The sequence below is a fragment of the Megascapheus bottae genome, unplaced genomic scaffold (genome assembly GCF_031878675.1).
Source record: "Megascapheus bottae isolate mThoBot1 unplaced genomic scaffold, mThoBot2.hap1 HAP1_SCAFFOLD_289, whole genome shotgun sequence".
Taxonomy (NCBI): domain Eukaryota; kingdom Metazoa; phylum Chordata; class Mammalia; order Rodentia; family Geomyidae; genus Megascapheus; species Megascapheus bottae.
The window spans coordinates 83,435-110,105 of record NW_028327603.1 but is presented as its reverse complement, the minus strand read 5'-3'; the positions used below and the strand labels follow the sequence as shown (position 1 = coordinate 110,105).

At 39.3% G+C, this 26,671-nt stretch overlaps 1 long non-coding RNA gene across 1 annotated transcript in view; it reads right to left on the bottom strand.

Annotated features, from left to right (window-relative positions):
- Positions 1–774: 774 nt before the first annotated feature.
- The window catches only part of LOC150039581 (uncharacterized), a 52,888-nt gene continuing 26,991 nt past the window's right edge, over positions 775–26,671 (bottom strand). Inside the window, exons 4-6 of the long non-coding RNA XR_016534323.1 lie at positions 4,538–4,609; positions 3,656–3,834; positions 775–1,115 (exon numbers count right to left, since the gene is read on the bottom strand). This is a non-coding gene — a long non-coding RNA (uncharacterized LOC150039581). The remainder of the gene's footprint in view (positions 1,116–3,655; positions 3,835–4,537; positions 4,610–26,671) is intronic.

Genomic DNA, 26,671 nt, shown 5'->3' with positions numbered 1-26,671 from the left:
TTGTTACTGCTCCCGTGAAAGAATTTTTTTTTTTAGGTGTCCTAATCGTTCCCTTTCAAATGCATAGACACATGTCGCCCCAGTGGTTTTGTAACTTCTCACTTTTGGAATATACTTAGGATTTCCAATCTTCCTTTGCTCTCTAAGGAGGCAGTTACATCTCAGAGAAGCAAAGGTCATTTTCTTCTTAGTCCCTTATTTAGCAGAACCCTTCAAGTTGAGCAAAATAGCCATACTGTGCATGATAACAGGGGCTAAGACCATCTATTCCTATGCTGATAGCCACTGTTTGGAGATATTATAAAGTTATACTGAGGCAAGTGGGTTTTGTGCTGATTTAATCAGTAATGAGCAGTGGTTTTATTTAATAAATTTTACTGCTGGTTATCGAGGTGGCTGGGTCGAGGTGGTTGTCATGAGCCACTTAGAAATGCAGTGGGTGAGAAGAAAAATAAACCCTCCCTCCTCAAACTTAACGCTGTAGGAGAAAAGTGTGAGCCCAGTGTGGCATTTTAGTCTTTCTAGGTAAGCCATCTTGTTGTGTGCTGTCTTGTTGTAGCTTGCTACACCCAGCTATGTGGAACAAACTTTTGGATTTGCCCTTGAAATTCTAGAACAGTTATGGGATTATTTCTAACGATTGGCATTCATGGTCTCTATTCAAATGATGAATTTGGATCATCCAGAAATGTGGAAGGTATTTTTCCATTTTATCTCTCTGATTTTGTCCTATTTTTTTTAAAGGGTTGCTTTTTAGAAACACCAGTTGGCGGCATGCTGAATCTCTAAATTTGGTTCCCCACATCTTCTGTTTTATTGATGATGATTTTGTGTCATTGTTCTTTGACTGTCTTCTGAGCAAGGTTTTTGCATTGGTCCTGCACAGCATTGGTTTTAGACCCCATGGTTTCCCATTGTGTTTAACGGATAATTCCATTTTGCTCTTAAATTTTTGTATTTCCAGTGTTTTTTCTTCTCTGCCTTTTATACATTTTTAGTCAGTCTCTTTTTAAACAAATAATAGTTATATGTTTTTATTGCCTGGCATGTATTTATTTTCCTCCATCAAATATTCCTCAATCCCTCTGGGATTCCCACAGTGATATATATTTACCCTAGAAAATTAGAAAAGAAAATATGGGTAAGAAAGAATATGTAAATGACCATTATTCCATTAACTCTCAAAAAAATCCCCATCACAGTTAATATAATGAAATGTTTCCTTTCAGCTAAAATTTGCATTTCTTTTTCTTTAATCTTTTAAAGCAAAACTGAGGTGTCTTTAGCATGTACTGCTACAATTAACTTTTAACTTTGAAACAATTATAGGCTTGTAAGAAGTTTGAAAAAAAGAAAAAAAAAGACGTCTCTCGTGCCCTTGGCTCAGTTTTTTCACTGTGCCATTGAATATAACCTTGACACAACCTCAACACCAAGAAATTTACATTGGTTGTGTAAAATAAGGTTTCCCTGGTCACAGATTTGATTGATTGAGCATTGACCATCATTTAGCATGAGCTCCTTGGTGCATGGAAGTGTGTGTGTGTGTGTGTGTGTGTGTGTGTGTGTGTGTGTGTGTGTGTGAGAGAGAGAGAGAGAGAGAGAGAGAGAGAGAGAGAGAGAGAGAGAGAGAGAGAGAGAGAGAGAGAAAGAAACAGGGGGTGGGAGAAAAAGAGAGACAGAGAGAGGGAGAGAGGAAGAGAGAGAGAGAGAGAGAGAGAGAGAGAGAGAGAGAGAGAGAGAGAGAGAGAGAGAGAGAGAGAGAGAGAGAGAGAGATTATCTGTAGTTTTATCTGACACATACAGGCATGGGCCAGACAAAACCCAAATACAGAAATCAACACCCTGGTGTTGCCCCAGTCCTCACAACCTCTACTCCATCTGCAGGCTCTGGAACACTCCAATTTGCTTCTCTTTAGTCTTGCCATTGGCCAATCATAAGGCATAAAGCCTTGGTTAGACAGAAGGAGTAAGCATGAATTATTTATTATTCATTTTGGAGATCTGTTACAGAACCTGGTGAAATAGCTAATACTTGAGCATAGGTATATTTCCAGATCACTGAGAGTACATTTGCAAATGCTCTCACAAAAACTCCCTGAACACTTTTGAGACAACTCCTCTATTAATTAGCTTGACTTAGTCATCCAACGCTCATACCATTTTGTACCCCATAAGTGCATATGTAACTATAATTTTCAAAAAGGTATATAAACAGAATCATACAGCATGTACAAAGCTGATAGTCTAGTGTAGGGTCTGCTGCCCACTATCTAGCTACTCAATAGGCATCGGTTGGGAAGATTATATATAGTTCAATGCTGGCCCTGCAGGAAGTTTAAGACATCGTCTTGACAAAGATAGTAATGGTGGTACACATTTGTCAACCTGGGAAGTATAGATAGAAAGATGGCAAAAAAAAGTGAGCCCTTATCTTAAAAACAACAACAAAAAAAGGGCATGGTTCAAGTAGTATGCCATTTGCATAGCATATTGAAAGGCCCTGAGTTCAAACCCTAGAGAAAATGGGAGGGGCTGAAGGGAGGAGGAGAGAGGGGAGAAGGGAGGTGAAGAGGGATGGTGGAGAAAGGGGAGAAGAGGAAAGGGAAGGAAAGAGAGAAGAAAGGAAGGAATTAAGCTATTGTGAACATTCATGCATAGATTGAGATTCTGCATTATATATTGTTTTTTAAAAGCCCTCATTTTCAAAATTGGTACTTGAAGTGTTTCTCCAGGTCATTGTTGAGTTTTTGGAAACAGTTTTAATGACTGCATAGTATTCTACCATATGAAGGTAGTTCCATGTATTTAACCACTTCTCAACAAGTTCATGTTTCTTTGAGTTTTATTGACAGCCTACCAACTGCTTTTTAGAGTTTTTCCTCCTCTTTCTCATCATAAATCTTTTGAAAATATGTGCACTTTCCATGTAATTTTAGTGCAACGGCACATTTCAAGTACGGTAAGAAATTATTTTCCTATATCCCAGATTGTTGGATTTTAATTCCTCTTTAATTCTCTTGGAAATGGAAACAGGGTCAGGCAAGGCTTGATGTTTGCCAATTGACACTATGGGTGGGTTTTCCTGGCTTTCCCCATTGAGCCTGGGAGTCTTGGTGAATCTTCATCACCACCTAAGGGAGGGCTGATGAACCCGCCTGGCTGCTGTCCAGAGTGCTGAAACCTGCCGGCTATAGCTAAGCGTGGGCAGAGTCCAGCTCTTTGTCTCCCTGACATGAAAGTGAAAATGTATCCATGAATTTGTTACAACCATGGATTCCTTAGCATGGCATTTCCAAACAGCACATTCAACATGAGCCAAAGGACAAAATTTCTACTGCTCCAAACTGCTGCTCTGTGTGTGTGTGTGTGCGTGTGTGTGTGTGTGTGGCACACCCTGTATCCTGAACTACCCTTCCCCCCACTTTCCAGCTCACATCTTCTTTGCAACAAGGTCCCACTGTTCATTCCTTCTTCAGTCACAACTCTGGCTATCCCAGCCACCAAGTGGCTCTAATAAAGCAGCTGCATTGTGGAGAAGAGGTCAGTGGGGAAGTCAGTACTTCATTAGAACCTACTTCCTCCACACCAGAGCCACACAGATCTCAGCTCTCAGGGCTTTCCCTCTCCACCCCCCTGCCCTGCCCTTCTTCACCTTCCTGTTCTGTCTCTGGTGGACAAGAAAGAATTCCTTGCTGGTGATTTCTTCAGAAGTCTGTGTGGGTGGGGCTCTTGCCAGCTTTGCATCTTGATGTGGCTCGGAGTGATTTTCACAGGGATGGGGTGTTCTACGAATCAGATGCTTCTCGCTTTCCCTCCTTGCTACCTAGAAGTCTGCAATAGTTTTGTGATCTCAAAATTTTCTGCAATACTTCACTGCTTGAAAAACACTTCTGTGCATTATCTCAGCTCATTCATCCCATGTTTGAGTACTGGTTATATAGGCCAGGCTCTGAGAATAACATAGCCCCTTCCCTTTGCTTTGCCTTAGAATTTGCCAATGACTTCACACAATATTTAGCATAAAACTTCCATCACATTCCTAGTTCACTCCCCCCTCCACCACAGTTTCCATGTCCTATCCATACCCCCCACCCCCACACTTCTCTTATAGAGCCCACTACCCACTTCCATCCAGAGAGAGTAGTTATTACCCTGGAACCTGCTTATGACTTTGGTCTGAGATGTTCTTTCTACATGGTCCTATAGCTTACTGCTTCTTGTCTTTCTAACCTCAGCTTCCACGTCCTCTCCTACCAAGATCAAATATTGGCAACAAAAGCACTCCCCCCAACAACCCCTGAGCCCCAAACCAAATCATTGCTCATAGCTGCAGTCTGTAACTAGACTAGGAATGAGCAAGGCCTCCACCAGGACTCAGGTTAGACATTGTGAACACAGTGGCACCAAGCTTTCACATCCCTTGGTTTCTTGCTGTGTTCTTTCTCCTATCTGCCAATCTTCAAGTTGACAAGACCTTGCCAAGAGATGGGCAATAAGATGATGTCAGCCTAAAAGGGGATGTGGTAATGCTTACAGATCCCTTGCCAGGAACTGCTGTTGGCTTCTCTTCTCTGATTTTGAATCTGCTCATGTATAAGCCCACATTCTAGAGGAAAGAAAGTAAAATAAAACAGGATTAATTTTCAAAGTGACCCCGCCATCTCTGGAAGAGCACTATTAACCTTATCTACTTAGGAACCTGGTCAGCTTCCCAGCCCCTGTTCCAAGAATGATTCACCCTATTGACGTGAGAAAACAGAGGCCCAAACACACTGGTCCTGGTGTTTACCCACAGAATGTTCCACAGGAGGCTCAGTTTGACTTTTGCTTCCCCCCCCTCCTCCTGAGGAGATGGAGGAGGGCTGGTTGCTATGGCGACACAGGATGCTGACATCTTTGCTTGGTGCTTCCAGGGAAGGTTTCCTTTTGTTCTTTCTGGGTGGAGGAGGGATGGGATGGGTTGAGCTGAGAGTGGTGCGCTGAGATTGGAGCCTCCACTCCGAACCAGGTAGATGGCATCTGATCTAGAGGCCACTGGTTGTGACTTGAACTCCCATCCCTGTGGAGATCAAGTCTCCACCTTGTTAGTCTCGGCTTCTTCCTCAGGATAAAAAAAAAAGAACTTTGCTTCACAGAGGCTCTGCTGAGCAAATGAAGTTGTTCTTTTAAGTGATGAGGTGGACACCTACATAGGATAGAGCAAGGTGATAGGTGTTGGCCAGTACAAAGTTATCACAGCCATGGTCATCTGGATGTTTATCACCAAGACATTTCCAGGAGCTTCTATGGAGGTGACAGAGCCAAGGCTCTGGGGCAAAGAGAACAGAGGTGAAACCTTTACCCAGCCATTTATGAGCTGGTGAACTCACTTATGTGCTCAAGTTCAGGTCCACCATGTTGTGAACAAATAAACTCACGCACGTGCCTCAGTTCCCTTATCTAGGAAAACAGACGATAGAATTTCCCCCTTCCTCCCCCTCCCCTGCCACTTCTCTCCCCCCCCCCCTTTTCAGGGTTGTTTTGAAGATTCAGCAAACTTAGTTCAACCCAAGCATCTGGCACATGAGAGTTAGCCCAGACTGGATTTGAATAGATATCAAACAGCAGGGTAACATTTGATTGTAGGATAATATCTATCACTTAGGAACTTTCAAAGGCACTTCATTGTCAAGGAAGAGTAAAAAGGAAAAGAAAAGAAAATAGTATCTTACAACCTGTTTGAAATAAAATCGATTCCTTAGACAGCTCTAAAATGACCAGTGCCAGGTAGGCCTGGGTGGGCAGTCCTTTGGCCAACCAGTAGACACTTGTTAAGTACCTTCTATGTGGTCAGTTGTTTTTTCCTTTTTTTTGCCAGTCCTGGCGCTTAAACTCAGAGCCTGGGCACTGTCCTTGAGCTTTCTCAAAGCTAGCTCTCTACCACTTGAGCCACAACACCACTTCTGGCTTTTTCTGTGTACTAAGGAATTGAACCCAGGGCATTGTGTATGCTAGACAATGCCATTGGGCCACCCTGTCCTGTGGTGGTCAGTATGTTTTCTGGCATTCCACGTAAGGGAAGAACATCAAGAAGGATCCACAAGGCAATGTGTGAATGAGAATGTGTATTATCACACCAGGAAGATCATTGGAAAAGGAATCCAAATGGCTCCAAAGACCTTCCAGGTGAAAGGCTCCAACGCTGTCTGCTGCTAGGGTCCTGGGTCTTTTCTAGGTCCTGGGCACCCCATTTCTTGCTCTGCTGTGATGAATGCCCAGAGTCTCAGCAGAGTAATGGGAGTTACTTCTGTGCATTGTGCCGTTGTGGTCTTCCTGTGGCTTCCACCCAGTTCACGCTGGCATAGGTCTCTTTGTTTCCCTCTTTGACCTGCCCTCTGTGTGTCCACCACATGGCATGGGCACTTGGTAGGTTTGAGGTTGAGTCTCATCAAGTCCATTGGGTTTGCTGCATCTCCTGGCAGTCCATGCAGGACACTGGATGTACAGCCTGCCTTAAAAAAATGGTTCTTGGGCCAGGAGTGCTCTAGTGGTAGAGTGCTTGCCTAGCATGCACAAGGACCTGGGTTCAATTCCTCTGTACCACATACATAGAAAAAAGCCAGAAATGGTGCTGTAGCTCAAGTGGTAGAGCTCTAGCCTTGAGAAAGCCCAAGGACAGTGCTCAGGCCCTGAGTTCAAGGCCCAGGACTGGCAAAAAAATGGTTCTTGAAGATCGTGCTTCCCATCTTATGCCTGGGGATGTCAATGCTCAAGGCAAAGAGCACAGGTCTCTGGGGTCTACCTTGGTCCAGCTACTGAGTGGCTGTGGACTTGTGTGGTGACCCAGGTGAAACAACTGAACTTTCTGTGCCTCAGTTTCCCTACTTGTAAAGTATCATCTGTCCTCTCATACCATTCTAAGACGGATTACATGAGAATGTATATGCATGGGAGGATGGGGTTACAGGCACGAAACTCAGTCAATAATGGCAATCAGTAGTAACCATTATACAAATGTACTCATCCCTTGGTCTTCTTTTAAATTATGAGATTCTTGGTAGAGTTAATGAATGTTAGCATTATTAGCCTCCATGTCAAGCAGGACACCAGTAATAGGTGATCAACCACTGATTACCTAGAGTTCCAATCTTGCCACATGAGCTGTGTGATGTTGAGCAAGACATCCAACTTTTCTGAACCTGGTTTTAAAAAAAATGTATGCTCTGTTAAGATTATGTGTGTGTGCGTGTGTGTGTACACATGCATAAACACACGCGCACACACACAAAAGTATGCTCACACACATGCCAGAACTGAGTGTTGAACTCAGAACCTGGGTGCTGACCCTTAGATTGACTGACTGAATGATTGGTTGATTGATGCTTAGAACTCTCTGGTTAAGCCACAGTGTTAATTAGACATGAGAGTTTCATAAATTTTCCTGCCTGGGCTGACTTTGAACCTCAGATCCTCAGATCTCAGCCTCCTGAGTTGCCAGTGTTACAGGCATGAGCCACTGGTACCCAGTTTACACTAACAAAATTTCTAACTACCTTCGTTCCCTTTAATTCACCCTACAAATATTTTTAGTGCCCATCTGTGGGGGGGGAGGAGAGGGGGTGGCTGGGAACATGGATCCTACCAGAAAGTTTTGAAGGCCAAGATGCCCCATTAGATGGTAGTGTGCCCTTTCTATATGGAAGGGCTCTCTTCTAGAAAGACTCAGCACTGAACCTGGGAGTAAACTTAACTTTGGTTTGAAAACTACCCAGATGATGGAAACAGACAAAACATCTGTATTGATCTTGAAAGCCGAGGTCAGACAGGAGGTCCATGTAGTACCATAATTAGATTTGAAACCATTGTCCTCAAATCCTTGCTTCATATTATGCAACATGAAACTAGAAATGATTCCTTTCCTGGGAAGGTGTGACGGCTTTAGGGCCAGGGACACTTAATGGAGAGGGAAGAAGTTTGCGGGGGAGGGTGTTGGAGGTGAGAAAAGTGAAGGATGGCTGTTGGGGTCAAGTTCACTGGCTCATAGGCTGTCTCTCAGGGCCTATTATATTCCAGACAGAAAGGTTTGAGTGGAGACTGTATATGTTCCTTGGATATAGGCCAAGTTCACATACTGACCTTGCTGGCTCTCCTTGTTCTCATTGAGTGAGGTCAGTTGCTTGAAAGGAGATCTTCCGCTCTGGTTCTAAACTATCCCTCACTCTCCCCCACTCCAATTCCAAACTGAACCAGCCCACATGCAGTGACAGGTAGAAGCCATTCCTTCAGGAGAGGCACTAGGAGCCAGCTGTTAGAATGTAGACAGAGTAGCTTCCAGTCCTTAGCTGGGGCACTGGTCTGAGTGAGGTATACTCTGTAGGTAGGTGGGTGGGGGTGAGTGGATGGTTCTAGAAAACCATTCTTCCTGTTTTCTTAGTGGGCAAGAATTCACATGGAAATGATCTGAAATAAAAGAGTAATTTGAAATTATTTTGAACTTAACCAAAACGTTAAAGTTGGCAGACCTTGACTCTTGGTTGTGACAGAAACATGATGAGTTTCAGGAAATCAGAATACTCGGGTGATTCGTGGAAGGCACGTGAGCAGGTCATGTGTCTGAGTGGAAACTGGGACTTTTCCACATTTCCACGCCCACCTCTTCTATCAATTCGTCTTATCTTTGAATCGCCTTTTCCTACCCAATCTCTTCACTTAGACTGGCATTCTCCACTCCTCTGTGGGAGAATATCATATGATATCTATGTGTCCATGTGAAAGTAGACACAGATATCAGCAGGTCTCAAGCTGATCTGGCAAACCAATACAATCAATACAAGTTCCCAGTATCCCGATCTCAGAGGAGGACTCTGATTGGGTCAGGTGTTTACCTGTGGACCATCGATGGTAGGTTAATGTTTTTTTTTTCTATGATGGCAGTTTCTAGAACAACACCCTGGGGGTGGACTGGAGGGGGGTGACAAAGCTATCCAGGCAAACACAAAGTATGAGGGTGGAAGAGGTTATTTATGATAGCCAGGTATAGTACCACAAATCTGTCATTCCAGCTACTTGAGAGAATCACAAGACCAAGGCCAACTCAGATAAAGGTAGTAGAGGGACTCTGTCTCCAAAAACACAAAAATAAAACAATCAGTATCTAGGGATGGGGTGTGACACAAGTAGTCCCATGTTTGGCTAGCATATGTGAAGTTCTGGGTTCAAGTCTTACACCAGAAGAGAGGGAGAGGGAAAAGGAGAGGAGGAGGAGGGAGGGAGGGGGAGGGAAGAAAGGAGGGAAGGAGAGAGAGAGAAAAAGGGAGGAAGAAGGGAGAGCATAGGATATGAAAACAACAGACTTAGTGTTTTCTTACTGTAGCATAGCTTGGCTGAGACCCTGTCAGAAGCAGCTTCCTCCATTACTTTCTATTTGAGCAACATTTATTGACTGGTAATTGCTAACCTTTGAGGCCTGGCTGTCGTATGATGTAGTTAGATTTGGCTGTGGACTAGAGTCATACGAGGAAAGGAAGGAGGCCAGCCATTCTGCGTGCTCCTTCTGTCTGCTGTACTAGTGTTTTATATCCACACACTGCGTGGACTTAGTATCCCTTTGTTCTGACGTGGAGACAGAGCCCCCACGAGGGGAAGTAAACTCAAAGTCCAAAGCGAAATAAGTGGAGATAACAAATTCTGAAAGTGGTGAAAGAGCCCAAGTGTTCACCCCTAAGCCTCAAGCTCGCTGGTAACTACATTTCTCTCCGCCTTGGTGTCCTTTCAAACTTAGCAAGAAGTTTCAAGAATAAAGTTAGATAGCCAGGAAGGAAGGAAGGAAGGAAGGAAGGAAGGAAGGAAGGAAGGGAAAGAAAAAAAGAAAGAAAGAAAGAAAGAAAGAAAGAAAGAAAGAAAGAAAGAAAGAAAGAAAAGAAAAGCAACCAAGCCAGCTCTAAATGATTCATGATACCCAACATGCATATTTATAGACTCCATCGAGAGTGGAGCACTCGAGGCTCTCTTATGCACACCCCCATACATCTGGAAGCTTCTATCAAGCACTTGGAAGAAAGAAAGACTATGCCACTTATTCACCCACACGTGTCTGTGAGGGGATTTGAACTCTCCGTGAACTGCCACCACCACACGAGCCAAACTCTTAAGTGCCCAGCTGGGAGAATAGAGCTCCAAAATTTGAATTCTGCTCCTGGCTGCACCAGTCATTCTTTCAGTTAGTTGGATTATTTTTTTTAAGTTACCCCTCAACCTTGGAGCACCAGCCTCACCCCTCCTCTCTCCCTCTCCCCCCCTCTTCTTCTTCTCCCCTCTCTCCCATTTGAAGTGTTATTTGCTGTGATCATTTGCAAATCTTTATACTAACAAATGATCTCTTTATTCCCTATTAAAGAAACTCCCGTCCTCCTCTTTCCTCCTTTTTCCTTTCTTCCTCTCTTTAACCTTTCCACCCATCATCTATCCTATCCATTCCCTATCCTTCTATCCATCATCCATCTATCTTCCTTCCTTTCATATCCATCCATCCATCCATCCATCCATCCTCCATTGGTTTATTCAACAATAGTTTGCTTCATCCTTTCCCTGTGTAAAGCAGTAGAGCACTCAGATGGCAGGTGATGGCTCTTCACTGGGCCTCACAGTATTTCCAGGCTGGCAGAAGGCAGAGACAATGCAAACTGTCCAGTAGGGAGCAATGTGTGAGGTGTGAGGTTGGGCAGGGGAAGGGCTGGGTTAGTATGATGGGTTAGAACTCTGGCTTCCTGCTGTCACCTGCTGCACATCTGGAAATTTATGCTCAGGAGAAAGCAAAGAAGAAAATCTTCGAAGGAAGGGCAGTTGATCTTTCATTGGGAAGCTTTGAGGATTCACAAAGGCAGTTGTGCAGCCTCAACTTTGGTGTCTTTCCAATGCTTTGGTGTCTTTCCAGCTTTGCTGTGGGATGTATGTTTAAGTGAATAAGATTAGGGTCATTCCTAATTGCTTATAGAAAAAAAAAGACTCTTGTTTATGGGCTGAGAATGTTGTTTTTTCAACTAATTAGCTTGGTGGGGCTGAACAAAGAGTTGTTTCTGACCCTCCCCAGGCAATTAAACTAAATGTTCCTATCCTGTCTTACAACTCCCGCCTCCTTCTGAGTTTCTGCTGCCAGTGAATGGCACGCCAGGCATGGACACACGCTTTTGCTCTTGTTTTTGCTTTTTAGTTTGCAATGCTAGGATTTGAACTCAGGATTCTGAGCTTGCAAAGACAGGTGCTCTATCTCTTGAATCACGCTGCCGACCACTTGCTGGTTTGATTATGTTCCAGATAGGATTTTGCTTTATGCCTGGGCCAGCCTGGACTGCAATCCTTTTCGTTATGCTTCCCCAGGGTGTACCACTGTTGAGATGGAATCTCAGAAACAATTTATTTATTTATTTTTTGAACTAGACTAGCCTTGAATCTTGATCTTCCAATCTCTGGCTCCCAGGTAGCTAGAATTATAGACTTGAGCCACTGCCACTGCCCCACCTTTTTTTTTTTTTAGAGAAAAGGTACTAGAAAACAGTGCTGTTTTCTTGAGTTCTATTATTGTTTGTATACTGTCATAAGTTGCCATGTTTATGATGACTTTGCACAGTAAGGATAGGAACCTACAGAGTTATTACAGGACCTAGGTGTTTATTGAGTATAGGTTTTACCCATAATCCCTAGAGACGCCTTCCTGCATCCATAATCATAGTGTTGAGATCCAGAGAGACTGAAAGTCCTCCAGCCCACCAGCCCACTGTCCCAAAAGGTCAAAATAGAATTAATTCTGGGAATATCAGCAAAATTAAACTTTTTTTTAAGTCAGTCATGGGGTGTGAACTCAAAACCTAGATGGTGGGTGTCCCTGAGCTCTCTTTTCTACCATTTTGAGGTACAGCTCCACTACTGGTTTTTGAGTGGTTAATTGGAGAGAAGAGTCTCACGCGGACTTTTCTGCCTGGGCTGGCTTTGAACCATGATCCTCAAGACCTAAGCCTCCTGAGTAGCTACTATTACAGGTGTGAGCTTAAAAACAAAAACATTTTTTGAAAGACGGCTATACTTTAAAACTGATATTTATTCAGGAAATACAGAAGCACCACATAACCACTTTGACACAATAAAATAAGTGAGAATAATGTGTATTCTGTAAGCCTGAGCATTTAGGTCTTAATGACAGCTGTACAGTGAAATACTTATGAGCAGAAAAACCTATCTGTGAAGCAGTCGACAAGCTAAATGTCTCCATGAGTATCACTATATTTGGTAATTGTCTGCAAATGCCAGGGTGAACAGCCTGTCTTTCACAAAATTGATCAAAGCTGGTAATAGGTCACCTAAACTCTTGAAGTCTAGGGTGTGGCTATGTCTGTCAGTATGGAGTCCATCACAGCAGAGGAAATTCTGTTCCAGGTCCCATGAGAAAGGTCAGTTGCTGGTCAATGCTTGACGCTAATTCCATAGTACTCACCACACAAAAGGAAAATTTCTTGACCTGATCCACTCAGATTCCTACACCCATTTCCTCTGTAAACACCAGACACACCCAACACCATTCAAATAATAATGGCAACAGTCTAGTGGCAGAGTGCTTGCCTAGCATGCATGAAGACCAGGGTTCAATTCCTTGGTACCACATACATAGAAAAATGCTGGAAGTGGTGCTGAGGCTCAAGTGGTAGAGTGCTGAGCCTTGAGAAAGTCCAAGGACAGTGCCCAGGCCCTGAGGTCAAGCCCATGACTGGCAAAAAAAGAACTACACAACTACTATATGCACAATGATAATATATGCAGATCAAGTTCCAGGGGTCAGGAAGAATATATAATATCTAGGCAGGCAGCCACAGATGGTGACTGAAAAGAAGAAGGTTTTTGAGGTGATATCAATAGACAAAGAGGGCTCTTGGGAAAGCAGTCCCTCATCTGAAAACAAAGTGAGTACTTAGCAAAAAAGATTAAGCTAGGAGCTAGTGACCCACACCTGTAATCCTAGCCACTCAGAAGACTGAGGTCTGAGTATTGTAGTTCAAAGCCAGCCTGGGCATGAAAGTCTGTAAGACTCTTATCTCCAATTAACCACCAGAAAAGCAGAAGTGGTATAAGTTTTAATGTTAATTTGAAAAGGTATAGCTTTTAAAATAAAGGGTATAACCTTTATTTGGTGAAGAGCTCAGGGACAGCGCCCAGGCCCAGAGTTCAAGACCCAAGACTAACCAAAAAAGAAAAGAAAAGAAAAAATTATTAAGTTCATGAAAAAGTGGTTGTTCAAGCTTATCACAAATATTTCATGACCTGCTAGGTATAGTGGAACTGTAGATTTATTATTATTATTATTATTACTATTATTATTTTGCTGTATTGTAGCTAGGTTTTTCATACATTAAAAATATTCACTGTGTTCTTAACTAGAAACTTTTCTCTGGTTTGGTATCCTTTCCAACATAAAAATATGAATCTTTACATCTTCAAAAACCTATTAGACCTTTCTCTACCACTTTTCTTCTGAAATACTTTTCCAATTAACTTTCAATCCATTTTGTGTCTGATAAGAGATGAAACAGTGCTTCCTAGTTAAGATAGAAACAGCTGATATGTGCATAAGTTAATGCTGTACCGTTCCATTTCTTCTGCTATCGAATATAAGGAGTTTTGAGAAAGTGGGGTAAAACCAAATAATATTTTTTTAATTTGTCTAGATTTTCTATGCAAACTTTCTCAAACATTTTAAATAAATTAATATTAGGCTTGAAACTTTTGCACAAAAGTTTTCAGTGATATTGCTTTGCCTATTAGCTCTCTCAAACAGTGTGACTATGTGGAGAATATTCAACCTTCATCATATCTGGAAAAGTCAGGGAAGCAAATATAGTTTGAATTATGATTACATGGTTTGATATTGATTCATTGTATTTTAATTAACTTTTTGTGTATGTATGCCAGTATCTGGGCCTTGAACTGATGTCAGGCTGCTATCCACTAGATTTTTCACTTGATGTTAATACTCAGCCACTTGTATAACAGCTCTGCCTTTGATTTCTTGGTGGCAAATTGGAGATAAGAATTTCCTGGGCTTTCCTGCCCGTGCTAGCTTTGAGCTCCTGTCCTCATATGTGAGCGTCTTGGGTAGCTAGGATTATTGGAATGAGCATGTGTCTGGCCATATTTTAGTTAACTGTTGATTATATATAGTACTGTTTTGTGATGGATAATATAGTACATTTTACAAATCAAGTAGTAATATAATTTTGAAAGTCATTTTATTTGTGTCTGTCAAAAACAACCAAAGCAGATTAGAATTTATAGATATGGGTAAATGTTTAGATAGAAAAAAACAATATCCCTAATGGTCCATGCCTTAAAACTAGTACCACACATTGATGTAATAGTACAGAAATATGAACCAAAAATTTGATCAAAATGATTGAGTTTGACTTATTGCCTTATTGGGGGCAACAAGTTAACTTCCAGAGTCTCTCATCAAACTTTTGGGAGGCAGTTGTCTTTATTTCAAAGGGTATTGGTGTTAGAAGCTTGTTAGGATGGTGTAGTAGAGGGTTCCAAAGAATAAACAGAACAAGGAGGAGAAATGCAAGATAATGAGAAAACTGTCAAAACTGTGAGACATTATTGACCTTTTGGGAAATCATATCCCAACCTACTGTCGTTCCAGGACATGAGCTGTAAACTTTCTTCTTTATGTAAAGTAAATTTGGGTTGTGTTTCTCTTGTTTAAATTACTGCATCTTAAATAACATAATGTCCAAATAAGGGAAAAAGTGTTTTTAGGCTGGGCCTAAAAAGAGAAATTCAACATTTCTGAGGCTTTTCAGATTAAATTTAGTAAGTATACAATCAATAGTTTTATTCTTAGTGGACAGATTTGAGGGCTTGCCATTGTATTACTTTTAACTTTTTAAAATTTATAACAATATTGTATTTTTCCTTTCTAGGGCCAGTATTCCCATCAGAGCAAAGAATGAATTCCATATTCTGTAATAAAGTTTCATTTGTATCTCCAAATCATGGAGAGTACAGTTTTTAAAACTTATTACTGGGACAAATTACCTTAAGCCTTTTGCTGTCCTAGAGTAGATATTTTCTTTTTAGCATTATCATTTCGGTTGTTGTACTTCAAAGTTGTTATGTCCTTGAAGCAATGTGCCAGAATGTCAATTTTAAAAATCTTTCTAAAGCCAACAGAGATTTAACTCTTCAAATCATTTCTGAGAGCCTACATAATCCCCCTTAAGTCTCCTAGTCTTCCATTTCAAATAGTTCCATCAGCATTTTTAACTTTATATTGATCTGGTAAACTAACTGGAAAAGAAATGGTGTAGTAATGTGAAGGCTGAGTGAGGCAGAGCAGGTACTCGGTATTAATAGACACTCAGAGCAACATAGGAACTGCTTGAAAACATCAAGATTTAAATGAGTCAAGTCAATGCTTGTGCATGTTCTTGATCTCTAAGACTGGACACACACATTAGTTTCCCTTTCTTAATTCCAGTCATAGTTTTAACACTTTAAACCCCCATTTATGCAGCTGTTTTAGAAATACAGGAGAGAGGGTAAGGTGAGATGAGAGTTGATTTGGCTTTAAAGTATATAGAAATGAGGTGATGCCCAGGAGCCTTCAAAGCCACCATGCCAAGAAATACCAGTGCTTATTATATAGTGAGATTTTGGAAGAGAAGAATAATAATATCCTCCTCTGGTCTTACAGTGTGAGTGTTCACAGTCCTGTATACTTTATCATATCCTAGTGAATTTTTGTCTTTTACTTTCCAATGTTTTTACTTGGAGAATTATAGGCACATTCTAGATCAAAAAACTCAATAGCTATGTGCATATGATCATACAGAAATACGATTTATAGAAATGAACTACAAGAGATGGAGATAAGACTTTGGTTTTTGCTGTTTGCCTTTTGATTTTTGCCTTTTGTCTTTTTGATGTTTGTCTGTTTTCTCCTTTGCCACCACTTGTGATTTCTGTACCTTTTGTCTGGTATGTATGTTATCTATTTGGGGGAGGGAGAGGGGCACTGAAATGGTGGGACACAGGGTGAACAAATGTATTGGTGATACTCACTAGATGCTATGTTGAAAATTAACTATAAAAATTGTGGGAGTGGACTGGGAGTTTGGCGTAGCGGTAGAGTGCTTGACTAGCATACATGAAGACCCGGGTTCGATTCCTTGGTACCATATACTTAAAAGCCAGGACTGGTGCTGAGGCTCAAGTGGTAGAGTTCTAGCCTTGAGAAAGTCCAGGGACAGTCCTCAGGCCCTGAGCTTAAGCCCAGGACTGGCAAAAAAATTGTGGGAGAGTTGGTTACCTCATATTGTAACGGTATTTTACCTTTTATCTGATATATTGTATATGTTTATTTGGTTATTTGAAATAGGATAGGGAAGGGGGGAAAACAAGATGAGTGGCGAGGATGGAGGGAGGGAAATGGGGAACAAGACATGAGAAAGGGTATCAATGTATGTGAAGTAATTCACCTTCTATCTGGTGAATATAATGTAACCCTTCTATTAATTACAAAAATATATTTAAAATGTAAAAAATGTGGGAGAGGAAAGCATTTAAGAAATAGTTACTGAACTGTCGAGTTTAATTAGATCTCTAATTTATTTAAGTCTCTTTTTAACAGGGTCTGCAACAAAAACTCAACAAAAGTTAATTATAATTACAATTGTAATGGTGAAAGGTTAAGATATAATCTGAGGTATATACCCTGCTATTAAGGAACTGGCATTTCTTTTGGGAAAGAAGCTCAGTTCCTCCTTGAACACCTTGAGGTTTTTGAAGAGTAATAGTTCTAGTACAAGAATGGATCACATAGAGAATATTAGGCATTATGGAGGAACATGGATATGATAAAGCTGTCTAGGTATATTCTGGTACCTATACCTATACATCCTAGGCCTCCAGCACTTGTTGAAATTGTGATTTCACTCCCATAGCCTATGGACTAAGGGAGTTAAAATTACTTGGGTACTGAATCAACATTTTAAAGTGAAGACTGTCCAGGAATGTTCATATGTAGATCTGCCTGTAGAAATTGGAGCTAACAAAAGCAGAAATATAATGCTCCACAAATACTGTCGGAAAATGTAAATTTTCTTTTTTAAGGTATTTTTATTGTAATTAATAGAAGGGTTATATTATATTTGCCAGATAGAAGATATATTACTTCACAAACATTACTACCCTTTCTCATGTTTGCAATTGTGATTTTTCTTCTGATATACTTTCTACTCAGGACTTATGTGATCACTGGGAATACAGATTTAAAAATAAATATAGCATGCTCAATTATATTTACATTTCAAATAAGTAACTGTGTATGTATGTAGGTCTCACAAATTTACTGAGAACTTTTTCAGATTTTCTCAGTGGTATTAGCTTCATTTATTCTGGTAGTTTCTCGTTCCTGAGAGCTACCTTGAACTATTATGTAGATTTCTGTATGTACTGCAAACTCCAAGTATGGGGTTCTTCTTTCATGGCAGAGATTATTGCCCTACCCTTATACTCTTCCTTCAAGTCTTAACATGTACATAGTTATCCTCATACTAAGGTATTTTTACTGGTGGTTTCACAGTGAGCTCTACAAAAACAAATTTCACCTGTATAATAAGATTTCTGTTTCTCTTTCTAGACTAAATCCTATAGGACAAGAATTACTTTTTGCTTTACCTTTATGTAGTCTGTTGTACTCAACATGAGAAACCTGCTGAATGAACATATGTAGAATATACAAGGAATAATAAGTCTTATCAGTGTGATTATCATTAACAAGCTACCTTTTTATTTTCTTGCCATATTTTCACAATGTATTTCAAAGATATTAATAGCCATTCTCTTTTATATATTAATGTGATGTTTGTGAGCAATAATTTTTCTATTGTGTGGTGGCCAATTCTGGTTCCTAAAATAATAACAAAAATTCATGGAGCAGGAAGTGGTGCTGTGGCTCAAGATGTAGGGTAGTAGCTATGGGCTGAAGAGCTCAGGGCCAATGCCGAGACCCAGAGTTCAGGTCCCACGACCAAAAACAATAAAACATTATTGAGCACCCTACAATGTCCCAGTTGCTGTTGGAGCTGCTTATAGATATCTAATGTGCACCATAGCCAACCATGAAAAGATCAATGCTAACTTGGAAAACAGTAATTAAGAATCCGGAATGTCAGTTAATTTAGTATTTCACAGGCTATTGATATTAGGACCAGATTAATTATTAATTCTCTGTATGGACTGAATCACTAAAAAAATCAAGATCAAAACAAAATCTATTGCTGCTATGTAAAGGAAGTTAGAGGCAGCGTTAAGAAATAATTCAACAATTTGGTGCTGCAGTTTCCAATACACAAGATGCACTTCTGCTTAGATGATAAATATTATAATAATTAAACAAAAGCCATATAATGAATGATTGTTGTCCTTAATCTACTATGTTATCTTTCATCTCCTTTGCTGTCCCTTGGGTAACTCATATTGTTACAGTATCTCACTTTGTTATCTGATATATCGAATTTATTTGTATTTGGTTATTTGAAATTTGATAGGCAAGGGGTAAAACCAAGACAGGGGGTGGGTGGTGGGTGGGGGAGAGGTTAATGGGTACCAAGACATGTGAAAGGGTATTAATGTATGTGAATGAATGCACCTTCTATCTGGCAAATATCATGTAACCCTTTTATTAATTACAATAAAAAAGAAAAAAATAAATAATATAAAACAGTTTGATTGATGGTAAGATTTTAAGCAAAAATTTAATTTTTGTTTTACTTAGCCATAAAAATCATCTCACCAGAAATAATACAGTTTTATAAACCGTGGCATTCTTTCAATCCAGAGATATTTTAAAATGGTGATCTATGTTCATAATCATGTTTGAAACTTAGTTATAGATTATTTCTTTTTTGGAAATAGCTCCTATAAATTAGTATTCTACCTCTTATGTGTTTTTTATTAAGATTTTACATATGAATTTTTCTACATTTTTTTAAATGTTTGATAATACAACCTTTTTAAGGTTTACAACTCCCAGCTCACCGACTACAAAGTGTTGTAAATTAGTAAGAAACTGGAGAAAATATCAAAGATGTTCAGCTACAACTGCCATGTTTAGAATAGATTATTTGTTATGGTTTGTAGGCTTTTCTAACTCTCAAAAGTCTCTCAAAAAAAGGTGAATTTCTTTGAGCTTTTTTCTTCTCTCTATCATACTTTGTGTTTGTCCTGCTGTCTTTTTAGACATAGCACGAAGCACCTCCCAGATGCAGTCTCTCAATCTCAGACTTCCCAGTCTCCAGAACTGTGAGACAAAAAAAAACTTCTACTGATTATGATTGACCCAGTCTGTGGTATAGCGACTGCATCACAAAACAGACTAAAAAAGATAATTGATATTGAAAAGTGAGACTATCACTATAGCAAATAGTTAAACATGTGGAAGCAGCTTTGAAGCTGGATAAAAACCAGAAGAATTTGGAAGAGCAGGCCAGAAAACCGGTATTGTCACTAGCAACATATTGAGGTTTGTGCTGGTGAGGATTGGGAGAAAGAAGGGTGCTGTAGAGAAAGTCTGAATCCTCTAAGAAGAGTGCTTAGGTAATTTGACAGAATGCTGATGGAAGTATAGTTAGCCAATCTATGGTGGACATGGAGAACAATTTCCTGGAAGATTGAGTAAAACCCATCCTCTCTGCAGTCTCTCTCTGCTTTAGAGCTTTGTGGAAGAAAAATATATGATAGATGAACTTACAAAGCCAAAGAAGCAGGGTTGCCAAAGGCTTTGTGGTGTCAACCACCACTGTGTGTCCAATAGAGAACACATGCAGAGAACTGGTATAGAGTTTGGGGTCTAATGTTGCTTTCCTTGTGTGAATTTACGTGGGTCCTGTTGTCCATTTCTTTTTTGATGTATGTCCTTCCACTGTGTTTGAGAAGCACTTAACCTTAACACTTTGATTTAAAACATCCTAGCTAGACAGAATTTGCCTCAGGATGAATCATGTTTTAGGTCTAGTTATGTCTGATTTAGCTGAGAGTTTGGACCTGTGAGTTGCTGTTGAGTTGCTGTTGGAATACGTGAGGATGTGGGGAGCTATGGAGTATAGAATGGATGTATATTGTGTTTGCAGAAGACATGAATTAGACATGAACTGTGGAGGATCCAGGGCAGGATGTTCGCAGGTGGAATGACTCCTCTACACCCTTTTGGAATTTCATTGCTGTGTTGAGGTGAGACCTTTAGAAAGTCATTACATCATGACAGTGCTGCCTCATAAATGGAGTAATGTTACCGATACTAGATACAGCCTAATTTTTATCGTATTTACATACATATGTATTTACATACATATGTTGTATTTACACAAAAATACATATCAAATACTAATAAAAATGTGACTTATTGGACTGTTATCTTAAGGGCACTTCTAAAATTCACTTCTCAAAAAGGAGAGTGTTGCTAGTATGGTATATGTATTCTCAAGTTTCTCCATCTCTGCATGCCACTTGCCAACGATCAAATGTTGCTTTCTTTCAACATTTTTATGCAAAGTAGAGCCTTAACATCAGTAAAATCATGCAGAAAATACCCGTGTCCTCTTTTATGACTGTCAAAGTTTGTTTTATAAACTTGGTGACAAAGCTTAAAAGTGGATCTACCTACTCCATCTCTTAGCAACTACCCCATGATTTTATTTTCAGCTCGGATGTTAGAACTTGTACATTCCATGTGGTGATTTGGTATTTAGGTCTCTTGCTTTTATCCTTTCTCTCTCTCCTTGATCTTGGTTCTCAAATTCTTAACACCTTGGAATCTCCCCAGTGCTTTCCAGACGTAAGTCATTTTATATTTTAGTCAAGTTTGCTTGTTGTTTGCAGTGGAAATATTGATCCTCAATGAGCAAGTACTTCACCAATATAAACAGAAATCAAGCTAAGCAAGTTTCATGTTTTTGAACTGTTCTTTCTGTTTTTCTGGCTAATTTTATGATACAGAAATTTAGTTTTCTTGGGTTGACTCATAATTCTACAGAAGATCCTTCTCCAGCACCTACCTACTCACTCTCCTATCTCTTCAACAGGGCAAACCCTACTTCCTTGAATAAAAGATTTCTTCCTGGTGTCTATCTTGCATGAAGAGTGTACAAGGATCATTTTATGTTCTATCCAGATGCTTATGATTGTTTCTACTTTGTTTAGAACCAAGGAACAAACTAGGAGATTGGTCTTAACTCTAAGGAGAAGGATGAGTAAACCTCTTCTGTTCTTTTTCAAGCACCCTATTTTCTGTTCTATTTCAAAACCCTATGGTTAAAATCTGCAGGTTTGCTGCATCTTTCACTACTTTGAGTAGTAAGTGACACGTCTCGGTCTCGTGATGTTGTTTCCTGTATTTTCTGCTTTTGCTAGGATGCTGGTTCTTATTTTCAAGACTAGTGGTTCTTTGCGAAGTATTGAGAAGTTGTGGATTTTTTCCTTCTCTACCCAGGACTTGGCAGAAGGAAGCCATACATTTGTTACTTTTTAATCTATTTTCTGCTTTAGAAATGTAACTCCAATTACATTGTTCTGATTTAGTTTCTTTCCAAATATAACTGGAGTATGGGCATGGCATGTGTACCAGTTCCTCCTAGGATGTCTATTTCAGCTTAATTCTTTTATCCCCCTCATTCCCTTATCAGTGAAACATAGAATTCTTACCATTGCTCCTGTGGATTTGGAGCATCTGGACTCGTGGGAACAGCTAATTCCCTTCATGACCTCTTGCTTAAAACAGTTCCTTATTTAAACATTTCCTTCTATTATGCTCTTCTGTTCTGGGGTATCCAGAGTCCTTTTATTGTACTCATCATTCCTCCCATCTAAATAACTTCCTCAAAAACCTGGCTGGTATCTCTCAGCTATTAGAATTGGTCAGCATTTCCATTTTTTAAGAAAATAAAATTATTTATGTGGTAATCTTATGTATGGATCATTATAAAATCTCATTATCTGTACCTTAAATAAGTAAAATGTATGCAGTTGTGGCAAGTGTTTCTTTCTTTGTCAATCTCCTTTCTCTTGAATTATCTTTAATTCATTTTGCGAAATTGCCTTTCTTTTACCTGGGCACTTTCCTCCCCTATTCTGAACAATGATAAATACATCCCAAATGCATGATCTTGAAAGTCAAGTTAAGCTGTGAAGACTTTTGAGTGCTGCTTTTAGAGATGAAGAGGAGGTTAAATGAGAACTTGTTAACTCTAGTTCCAGTACCCTGTTAGAATATGCAGTAGTTTGGATACCACAAAATACTTGAGTTTCTGTTTGTATTGCTATCCTATTTCTTTCCTGATTATGAGACATCTATCACTAGCTAAGAAAGCTAATTTACCACTGATACTTTCCATTTTGCTTTTGTGGTTCTGTTACTCCCAGGTAGGGAAGATTGATAGAGGAGGACAAAGGGAAACTGATATAAACAATACCAACAAGGAAAAAGACAGCTTTTCCTTTGATTTTTCTCACCTTTTGTACTCATATCATCTCTTTTTTTCTATATTCATTTAATTGTATTCTCTTTCTCCAAACTAGTTTTTAATACATTTGGTTCCAAAAATTCTCCCTTAACCCTTGCTAACCAATACTATTCAATCAAATGGGTCGTAAAGACTGTCTTGATTTCCATCATAATCTCGGCTACGTTAAAATCATAACTATCCCTAAAAATCCCCTTTACATGTTTTCTGTGCCATACAAACATCCTTGTCTTTCTTATACAAATTTATCTGAAAATAACTACTTGTAAGTAAAGTCTCATACAAGTTTGTATCTCTTTTATGATATGAATTATGTCTTGGTTGCATTAAAATTCAACAAGAGTACTATTTTGAAACATGTAAGCAGAGGAACGTCTGTTTTGTGATTCTCAAATAAATGTTCAAATTTGTCATTGGAAAATTAAGGTTAGTATAATTATATTGTAACTGGGATTGAAAGTCTATAGCAAAGAACTAGTGTTAGTGGCCTCCAATCCTAAAACTTCACTCATCTCATTATCTATTGATTCATACACAGTAGGCTTCTCATTGACACTGCTGACTTACAGGGACAGCAGTAAAAACATAACAGTAATTCAGAAGGAACCCGAGTTTTGTCAACTTAGCTACACATTTGTGTATCTTCTCCATGCTTTCTGATATGTTAAATTCTGAAGTATGGGGAACATGGTTTCAGTTACCTGACATAATAAAAATCTTAACATTACATGAGATTTAGTAGAAGAGTCTAAATTCATTGGTATACTTTTATGTAAAATTGAATGGAAGCATGATTTTCTAGCAGCACGAGTATCAGCATGGAAATTAGTTAATTCATTTCTCATGCAATAGTATAACGATGACATATATACACAATTCTAATAGCTTGCTACAGTCAGAGGGTGAAAGGTCAAATTGTGACTGCTCCACTAATTCTCTCTGGTTGAAGTTCTCTTTATTTGCAACGCAACCATCATCTTCCTTCAGAAAGAGGAAACATGTGACCTTCCAATGTCATTTAACCTCTCTCTGTTTGCTTACCTTGAAAATGATGTCAAAATACCCCAACTCCAGTGTGAGTCAGTGGACATTTTCCTCCTCACAGCTGCAGATGTTTTGTGTAAAGCAGTATGAGTTCTTTCAAGAATACTATAGTATAGTATAGAAATGTTTATTAGAAGTCATATTGTGAGGTTAGTTATCTGACTCTAATCACAAGTAATAAGACCTGCATCGATGCATTGTTCCCATGTGACTTGATACTTCCGCACAGTTCTAAGTATCTCTGACCTCAGAAGGCCTTTTCAGGAAGGATTGTCATTGGGCAGAAGTTTTAAATGTTTCAGATGGAATACAATTGGAAAAGGTTTTGCTTGTTTTCTATTTGGCAGCTCTAGGATTTGCTTGCTAGGCAAACATTATTGCTGAACTTCTAGCCCTGGGAAGATTGTGAATCCTGCTCGGCCTGGTCTCTTTAGCCCTTTTGCTTTGTTATATTTAGGAGGCATTCTTATAGAAAATAACATTTTCTTTCTTACATTTAAATAACACAAATGTAAAAATGCCAGAAAACACTAATAGTTCTATTTTTTTCTGGGAGTTTGAAGTCCTTTATAATAGTTTTAGGAAGAAGATAGCTCTATTCCCAGATAACAGTTGTGAAGAAAACAGACGTGCTCTCACGTATGGAATGACTTGCGTGTGAGTTGTGGAGAGCGTATCAGAAGGAGCCTCTTCCTCACCTGGACGAGGTGTAGCCCAATGGCCGTGGCCAGCAGTGCAGTGCAGTGCACACATCCCACTGGCCTTATGATCACCGGGTCTGAGTTGATTTGGGGTTTTCTCACTTGGCATATTACCATTGTTTTTGTGTATATTTAGTTGTAAGTTAGGGGAGTAGTGAGCCTTCTTTAGTTTCTTTCAGGAATTTTTTTCCCTTAAACTCAATGTATGTTTTAGGTGATGCTGAACCTACCTTTGGAATTCAGAGTTGGGCTCAGGGCCTTGTAACAGTCAGAGTGCATCAGCATGCAATTGTCTCTATGCGTTTATATGCAATTACTGGAAAAACATACTAGGCTGGGAAATCTGGAGTACTGGTTAAAGGCTTTTTAAAGAATTGGCTTCCAAATAAAGTTATCATCATGAAAATATTTAAATATCCTTGGCAAACAGAAGCTCTGCATGTTTACTTGAAATATCACCTCTGCCTAGTAATATGAGGGAGAGAATGAGCAGGTGGGGTGTGGACACCTGAAAAAACAAAACACTCCCCTACAATTTCAGTTGTATAAATGATAAATATACACAAATACTAAAGTAAAACACATAATAACAATGCGAAAATACTCTCTATAATACTTTAGTTTGTAAAAAAAATACTGAACGACACAGCGTAAGGTAAGAGTACACATTGACTTATGGAAATTTTGTGAGTATAAACATTTGCTGTGGTGTATGGCACTGAAGTGTTGAGGAAAATTGACTTGTATGAAATTTGTCTGAGTCAGTCTAAATCAGTAGCTGGACTTCGCTGTTACTATCTAGTGTTTGAGGGTAGCAATTGTGACAGTAGGTAACAACCTTCTACTAAATATTTTCTTTCAAAATGTTGCCACTCATTCAGTGAAAATTTACCGAGATGAATGTGTGGAGTGTACTCCTATCTGTTTATCTGACTAAGTATGTTTCTGTATATTCTTCTTTGTGATATCACAGAGGTTCCTACCTAATGCTAGACTTCCCCTTTATAATATCAGTATCAAGAATCTGTGTAGGAACACCTTGTAATTTGTAAGTAACATATATAAATAATAAATAAAACATGTGAATAACACCAAAGCTAAATATTTTGGATCACATATGATTAAATGTTTCTGCCAATATCTTTGAGAATAGGAACTGCAAAATACATACTAATTTCTTTGAGTTCAGCCTTTGGTAATTTTTCTTCACCCTTGTCATTGCCAGAAAATTCTGGATGTGAAATACCCTTAGTTTAATTTTAAGTAGCTCTGTACCAAAAGGAACTTGATCGTACTTACTGTATTATTTTAGTTAATATTCTGCTCAAAATGGCTACCCCTGGGTAAACAGAACAGCTTGAAAACTGCTACCCTAAACTGCTGGGTTATCTCACCCTTCACACCTTTGCAGACACCTGAGTGGAGAGGTCATACAGCTTCTCACATATGTCAGTCCTGATGACCCCTGGCATGCAGAATCCAGCTCCACAAATGGCCTTAAAATTACATTTTTGAGCATCTTATAATAGAACTTTCTTCTGGAAAGTGTCCCTTTTTGCAGACATCATTAACATTGACATGTCCACATAAGCATACTCATCCTTTTTGTTATTCTCCCTCCTTGCCATCCCAAACCCTTCCCTGCCATCCCAAACCAATCACAGAAAGCCACATTTTTCATGTACATACATGTGCATAGAGTATTCTGACACTTTTAATTTTATCTTAATGATCTTAATGAGGTATTTTAACCTCATTCAGGTTGACCCATTTATTTGTTTCTTAAGTTATAAAATAGTAATTGAATGTCTGCCAGGTGCCAAACAACTATTTCAGAGATTCAGAAGTGAACAGACACAGATAAAAGGAGATTCCTGCCCTCATGAAAACAAAAATTAAAAGATGAATGTGGTATACATATTTATAGATAGACATAGGTATGTTCATAATCAAATAAGTTACCTAGGTTATAGAGCAACAGGTGAAAAAGAGAGCATAGGGAATTTTTAAAAGGATGAATCAGGAAAGGTTTCAGCAAACAATGTCACATTTGATGAAAGGCCAAGCTGTTGTCAGGAATGGAATTGTTACAAGGATATCAAATACTTTGAGTGTGAATGTTCCCAGCAGAGGAAATGGTAGACTCAAAATGCTTTAGGTCTATTTCAAGACAGTGAAGTTGTCAATACTGCTAGAGTACAGTGACTCAGAGAAGAAACAAAAAGAGATAAGGTGTCAGTCAGTTGGTCACTGCTGTGATAAGTACCTGAGACAAACAATTTGAATGGAAGAAGGCTGGACTTTTCACTTACAGTTTGGGAGGTAACAAAAAAGATTTTACAGTTCTTTTCCTAACATGATCTTTTTCTTTACTGCATC